This window comes from Patiria miniata, unplaced genomic scaffold (genome assembly GCF_015706575.1).
Source record: "Patiria miniata isolate m_02_andy unplaced genomic scaffold, ASM1570657v1 HiC_scaffold_4, whole genome shotgun sequence".
NCBI classification, from domain to species: domain Eukaryota; kingdom Metazoa; phylum Echinodermata; class Asteroidea; order Valvatida; family Asterinidae; genus Patiria; species Patiria miniata.
In genome coordinates this window covers 7,992,304-7,999,625 of record NW_024037071.1, presented here as the reverse complement: position 1 = coordinate 7,999,625, position 7,322 = coordinate 7,992,304, and the positions used below count along the sequence as shown (strand labels likewise).

Sequence of the window (7,322 nt, the reverse complement as noted above, 5' to 3'; positions counted from 1 at the left end):
ACTGTGTGCGCGGCATGCACAGGCCCACGCGGCATCCGTGCAAAGTGACACGGTTATTGCGCCGCGCTGACCGGTCAATATGGACGTCTGTGCACGGTGACATTGATGCAGTCTGCCGTTACGTTTAGAGACTTAGGCTACGTGAAAATATTATGGAACTGATGTTTTTATCCAAGATTCACGTCTTACCATCATTTCTACAATGAATTACCATCATTGAGATGATATATATATGAAGAAAAAAGTGGCCAAACCCCCGCCCCCAATTTGTAAATGTTTCGAATAAACCAGTTGATGAATAAACCAACTGTGAATTTTTTTTTTTACATTTTAGACTTACAGACTTATAGCTAGGAAAGGACTGAATCATTTAAAAGTACTGACTGCTCTTGTATACTTTGGTTATTAGACTTCACAAGAAAACGCAGAAATTACTTTATTTAGACACATTAAATGTTTAAATTTGATTTTTATAAATTTTGTCGGTTGGTTTTAATAGAGTTTAATAAAGCTCGCTCTGGAAACAGGATGTTACGGTGGTTAGGCTGTATTGCATAATTAAACCACACCAAATCCGCATCTGAAGTTTCTCCACTATAAAATTCAATAGATGAGTGACACTTCTATAGATGAGCGACGCTTCAATAGATGAGCGACACTTTGGGTGTACTTGTTAAACCGCCGGCCGCTTCCGAGTCACCGGCATCGGTACCGCGCACGACCGACCGCTGCTCGCGCCCTCGGAGGCCGGCCCGCCAGGCCCAATGCGTAAACTAATGCTGCCTGGCAAAGCCATTAGATCTTGAATGTGGTTCTGTGAGAAGGAAATTAACTTTGACTTGAAAAGAATCGTATCGTTTGGGAGTCAAGGAACCACACACTAAGTCGCGCACGTACAGTGTACATGTACTCTACTTTTTATTCTGATGGTACGAGTCGTCTTAATTGAAGGTACGAGTTGTCCAAGGTACGAGTTATCCAAGGTACGAGATGTCCAAGGTACGAGTTGTCCAAGGTACGAGTTGTCCAAGGTACGAGTCGCCCAAGGTACGAGTTGACTCGAAAGCTTCTGTGCAACTCGCATGAAATTGGGGCGTCTTATAAAGCGCTCTATTTTGCATTGGAGTGTAGGCGCCGTTTTTCAAAATGGCGATGGGTGATCATATTCGGATGGAAATTTCTCCCAACTTACAATCAGATTACCACCCAAAAATTGAGGAAAAATAGAAAGACGATTAAACTAAGCTTTAATTTTAATGGCTGAGAGATGGTCAAAATAACCCGGCCCTTTTAGGGTTAACAAACATTATTTTGAGACACTTTTTTTTAAAATTCTTTCTTTTCCATCTCTTTCATTTCTTGAAACCTTATTTCCATCGTCGGGAAAAAAATACAATTGAACTGCTTGAGCTTGCATATGTCATTGAGGAACTTTACCCACTGAATTACCTTACATCTCTTTTCACAGCTTTCGAGACAGAAAAGTTGACAATTACACACCAAACACATTGGTGGCGCTGTTCACGGTCTCCAATGACATCAAAAAAAATCACAACCCTCTGTTTCCTACCTATACCTCCATGCTCTACCGTACCGGTGGTAGTTGAGTCTCTTTAACGTTAGTTGAGGAAACCTTGTCTCGGGAATTTAGGAAAGTGTTTGTCCTACTCCCATTACCTTGAGAGTATTTGGAATAAGTAGAACAATCATCAGCAACAACAACACTTTGAAGTCATCGTGACAAGCTGTGAGTGTGAGTAGATTACAGCATTTGTTTTGCTCTGTTTGTACACTACACGGCCGGACGCCGCCTAGTTTTTTTAGTTTGCCTGTGCATACTTGATGATTATCGTGCGCGTGCTTGACTTCACGGCATCCATTGAAAGGTCAATCGAACATGTCGGCGGGCACTTCTGTATTTCCATTAAGATCACATTTTTGGATTTTGGAAAGAACGTCACTCTGTTGACCGTGTCCATGTAGGCCAGGGTGTCGTGACCAAAAGTATTTTCCAACAAAATCTGAAATGTTTAAACTAATATTATAAGCGTGATCCATGGCCTATTTTAAGTTCTTATTTTTTTTTTTTTTTTTTGGGGGGGGGGGGGGAATTCATGACTGAATGTTCATCATTTTGGGGGATATTGATATGGTGAAAAAAGTGGTTTGTAAATTGTAGGGTTCTGCGTTCTTTCCACGTAATAACTCATCACAATGTTGCATTGGAAGGTTTTTAAAACCAAAACAATTGCATGAAGGGGAGGATTTTTTGGGGAGGGAGGTAGGTGGTTGGGTGGATTGCAATTTCGTACAATTTAACATAAAACTTTAAGACCAAAGTGTTGGGCTATTACAATTACAATATGTGCTGTTCAACAAGTTCATTTTTTCTCCTAACAAATGTCCTATTACTATTGGGCCCTATTTGTTTTAGGCCTTATAAAAAAAAAATTAGTTTCTCACCTGGGCTTTTGTTTTAATGAAGGAGGCGGGTAATTTTTAATTTTTTGTTTCCAATATGGCAGATTTTCCTAGATGGCGGATGTACCGGTATTCTTCCGTTTTCTCAACTTTTTTGCTGATAAATATACAATTTGTGCCCAATGGAGTCATAGACCTAAACCTTTTTACATCTAACACTATAATACTGACACTATATTTACAAAGTATATTGCAAACATGTAAGAAATGAAAAAAAAAAACAGGAGCCGGAAAGATTTCCATATACGAAGTTCACTCAACACCCTGTGTACAAACCCTATGAGATTGGACTGAAAAATTCTAAGTGTTTTCTAAGAAAATGCTTGTATTTTCTCACTGCTCAAATTGACTTTGATGACATGAAATTGCTATCTGGGGGCTTGTTAGTCAATACAGAGGAAAATTAGTGAACTTCTTATATGGAAATCTTTCCCAGGAGCCGGGGGGGGGGGGGGGGGGGGGCGGGGATGAGAAACTTGGCCTTATATTGCTACCTCGCCTGTTAGCTATAAAATCTATGCTGCATTTGTGCCACGTTTTAAACCAAAAAGTTCAATTATTTTACGTAGGCCTAAAGCCAAAAACAGTTCATATGCTTTTGTCAGGAAACAATTTTACTTAGGCCAAGAAAAAAAACCCCAAAACACCAAGTTTCTCGTCTGGACTCGAGGGAAGAGGAGGCCGTGTTGTTATTGTTTGTTTTTTTTTCAAGATGTTATGATTCAAATGAGCCATAACGCCTTAAAACAGATCCTAAACTTGCATACATGTAATGTACGCAAAGCTACAATTTTGCTGGAGGGACTTGTATACAAAAAAAAATGTATATTGCCAATGATTGAATTAAAATTAAAATAAAAAAGGAGACAGCCGGGAAAAAAGGCAGTGGGTAAGTTGAGAAACGGGTTTATTTTTGTACTTGGCCTTTAACTGAAACTGCAAGATTTTTTTTTCATTCTATGTCTCATTCAAAGGTGAATAAACTTTTGTGTTAGCTAGAAAAATAGCAATCCACATTTTTGCAAAATATTTTTTGGGGGAGAAAGCATGGGGAGAATTACTTCTAGACTCGTGCGACCTTAAATTCGCTGGTCGGTCATGTTGATTTGAAAGCGATTAAAAATCTTAATTTTTGGAACTTGCGAATAGAAATAAAAGCAGTGACGTAAAGTTAATTACAAATTAATATCAGTCTGCTCTGATGAATAATTTAAAATGATTCATTAATTATGCAAGGCCCTAATGCATTTTTACAAAAATGGTAAGTGAAGCTTGGAACGCATAGTCTGGCACAATCAATTTGCGCATCATGTTTGTATACATGTTTTTGTCATAACGACTATATTGCCCCGCATGGGGTGTTGATCTGATACACCGTGCCCTCTGGAGACGTGCGCACAATAGGGAACAAAAGATTGTATACGTCTGAGTGCTCTCCACAGGGCAATATCTATAGATGAATAGGTCTCCACAAGGTTTTCACGAAATAGATGGATTTTACTCAAAAACTAGGAATTTCCAAGGTGGGTTGATCTGTCGCAAATATTTTAGAAAAGGGATATTAAGTCCAAATTTCAGCCAAGGAAATTAATTCTGGTTAAAATAAGAGCATTTTGAAACTTCACTTTCACACTCGAAAACTTTACTACATGAGAACAAAGAAATGTCTCCACAGTGATACAAATTTCAGTATGCGTGTAAGAATATATGTTGCGGAATTTTTGAAATTAGCGCAATTTAACATGTTTAAGTCGCAAGACTGTGTCGCCTTATATGTAAACGCGCTCATTTATTTGTGCGTATAAATACGCGCGACAGTATTGTGCGACAAAATCGCGTAGGTGTTTCAGGGAACACGATAAAAAACGTCTTCCCTGTGAACAAGGCCTATTGATAAAATTTGCTCTTTGCTTTGAAGTTTTATTCTTTACTCTATGATTGATGTTAATTGAATGCATAGCACTTTGGCTTATTGCATCTAAAGTTGAAAACAAATGAGAGTACACTTCTTGGCTGTACGCGGTAATTCAAGGGGACATATGCAGCATAGCACGATGGAGTTATAAATGGATTTTTGCAGGATGGAGTTAATCTGTAATATTAATAATGGAACATGCTGATGGTCGTAATGTATATTTTACACAATTCCTTTCCTTCGTTACCATTCATTACAAGTGTTTACTCGGGTGTACAAGTGACGCACAATGTAATTGATTGTTCATGCATCGTTACCCAACCATAAAATCCCTGAAAAAAAAATGTTGTTTAAGCCAAAAAAAAGAAGAAGCTTTGTTTCCAGTAAGCCAAGTTTACCCGACTGACCCTAAAATTGTGGGTGTACGTAAGATCGGCAGTTGAATTTTTTGTTTCAATTTTGTAATTAATATAAAAAAAAAAATTCTTATGTTTTTTTGGAAGTAAAAAAATACCCAAAATACAAGCCTGATATATATTTTTTTAAAGTATGCAAGTACCGTTATAGCATGAATTTAGGTTTTATGAAATACGGACTCATTGGTGGTATTGCGCATGCTCATGCATAGATAATTAGGAGAGGGACCGGTCACGTGAGAAGGTTTAACCAATAAAAGAGTCCGATTTTCATATGAGTCCGATTTTCATACGACACCGGTATACATCTACTTGTCCAATTGACCCTCAAATTGGCATTGTGTTAAGTAGTTGCCAGACCTACTGGTATACGGAAAAAAGGCAGTTGGCACACAGAGATTTTTGTATGCACGGCCTTACAGCAAATACATCAACTTGGTTAAAATGTACCCCGAGTATAATTAATTTCCCGTATCTGGACCCAAGCCATTAGCAAAATTGGGCCATTAATCTGGAGAAGTCACAAAGACCATAATTTGCGTGGATAGTTACGGTAAAAGGCCATGCCACACAAGGCTTGGAAGTAATCATGGAATTTCAGAGAGAATGGGCTATTAAGTTGATCATGAATATTTCATAAACTTTTATTCATGGTAGAATTGTTCTGTACGTCTGTGTCCATGGTTTTTCATTTGGAGACTTTATTGCTCTTGTTTGCAAAATGAGGTTTTTTTTAACGTATAGATCTGCCTGTTAGTGTTAAGAATAATGTCGGCACATCAGTTTCAGACTTAAATTATCGTGCTGGACTTTTGGCCTTGCATGAACATTGTACATTTTGCCAGGCTATCCTCAATTAAAACTAAAATGTCAACGATTTGGTTCCCATGGCAATATTTCGTGAATCCTTGAGAGAGAATTGTGCTCAGACTTAAATTATCACTGGACTTTTGGCCTTGCATACATTTGCCAAGCTATCCTCAATTAAAACTAAACTCCCTCTTTTGAGCAAGGAACAATGTTTACGGTTACGCAAAACGGTCAACGGTTTGGTTACCATGGCAATATTCGGGGAATCCTTGAGAGAGAACTGCGCTCACCTGTTTACCGTACCCTTGCTCAGCGTGATTGCTGAAGTTGGACAGTTCGCAATCAAAGTGAGTCGGTGTGTGTTAATAATACGGTCTCTTCCAGTACATTAGACAATATCATATTGCTTCTGTTGAAGCATGTACCGGCAACGCATGTACACGGAACAAGTGGGGGGGGGGGGGGGGGGGGGGACCTGCACAAGCATGATGGTATTGGTGGTGGGGGGGGGGGTGGAAGGGGGAGACCTTCACATCCATATTTCATAAAACCTAAATTTATGCTACACCGGTAAGTACTACAAAAGTTAGCAAATAACATACACTTTTAGTGTACACAAAACAAACTTAGTAATGCACCAAATGTCTGTTCACTGTTTTTTGATGTACGGTACTCCCACAACTTGTCTGTTCACTGTTTTTGGATGTAGGCCTACTCCCACAACTCTTATTGGAGCAGGGCAATTGTACATTTTGAATTGTACATTTTAAATAAAATATTTCTTGAATAAAACACTGTAGGCCCTAATTAATGTATCCCTAACAGTCCTGAATCCTCCAATTTTAAAGGGAATGTACAATTGTACATCATTGGCTTTTGCTGTAATTTTCAGAAATGAACTACCGGGTATTTGAGAGATTAGTATAATAGATCAAATATTGTTACACTGACATGTTTGAAGTTTTGTGTTCGAAAAGGTTGGAAAAACCAAGAAAAACAAAAATGTTCAAGTAGTCTGGTTCCCTGACTCCACAAAAGATAAAATGGATCAATTTATAGATGATGGAAATTGTAAGGCAAGGGAACCAGTCTAGCTGGCCTGCACCCGTTCATGAACATGTAACCAATAGCAAACAAAATTTGGACTGAAAAAATGGTAAATTTGGAGCAGAAGTTGAAAAATATAGTTACATGTAGGTTTTTCCAACACTGGTCGGCCGACCACCGTTGGAAATGTTTACAAAAATACCATTTTCTTGAAAATGACTTCACACCAGGTGCCATAATTTTACAAGATGCTTGAGACTGTCATTTACCAACATCCTTGTAAGGTATTTCGTAAAAACTTGGTAGTTTTATTTTTCGACGTTTGCAAATGTTGTATATTCCCTTTAATACAATTTTGCACACCCCCTAGGGAGTTGGGGTTGTAAAATACAATTTTTTTTACAATTTTCTTTTTTTGGCCACCCCATGCTCCTCTTTGAGGAAATTAGGTCGTACCATGGTTGCACTTATTTAAATTTATACTTGAGGTTGATTCCATTAGTGAAGTGCTGATGTACGAGTACATTTGCACTCTAGTACAAGTCCGAGCCCCAGCCAAACCACTTCCCTTACTTGCAAATTTGTCATCCGACGATCCCAACAAAGTAACATTGCCACTTAAATTTATTGCAATGTGACCAACAATACAAAAA

The 7,322-nt window shown here is 38.4% G+C and overlaps 1 protein-coding gene across 1 annotated transcript in view; it reads left to right on the top strand.

The window, feature by feature from the left end:
- The first annotated feature begins 1,537 nt into the window (after positions 1–1,537).
- Positions 1,538–7,322, top strand: part of LOC119739953 — a 30,676-nt gene continuing 24,891 nt past the window's right edge. Inside the window, exon 1 of the mRNA XM_038215111.1 lies at positions 1,538–1,753. The gene's annotated coding sequence lies outside the window, so the exon portion shown is untranslated. The remainder of the gene's footprint in view (positions 1,754–7,322) is intronic.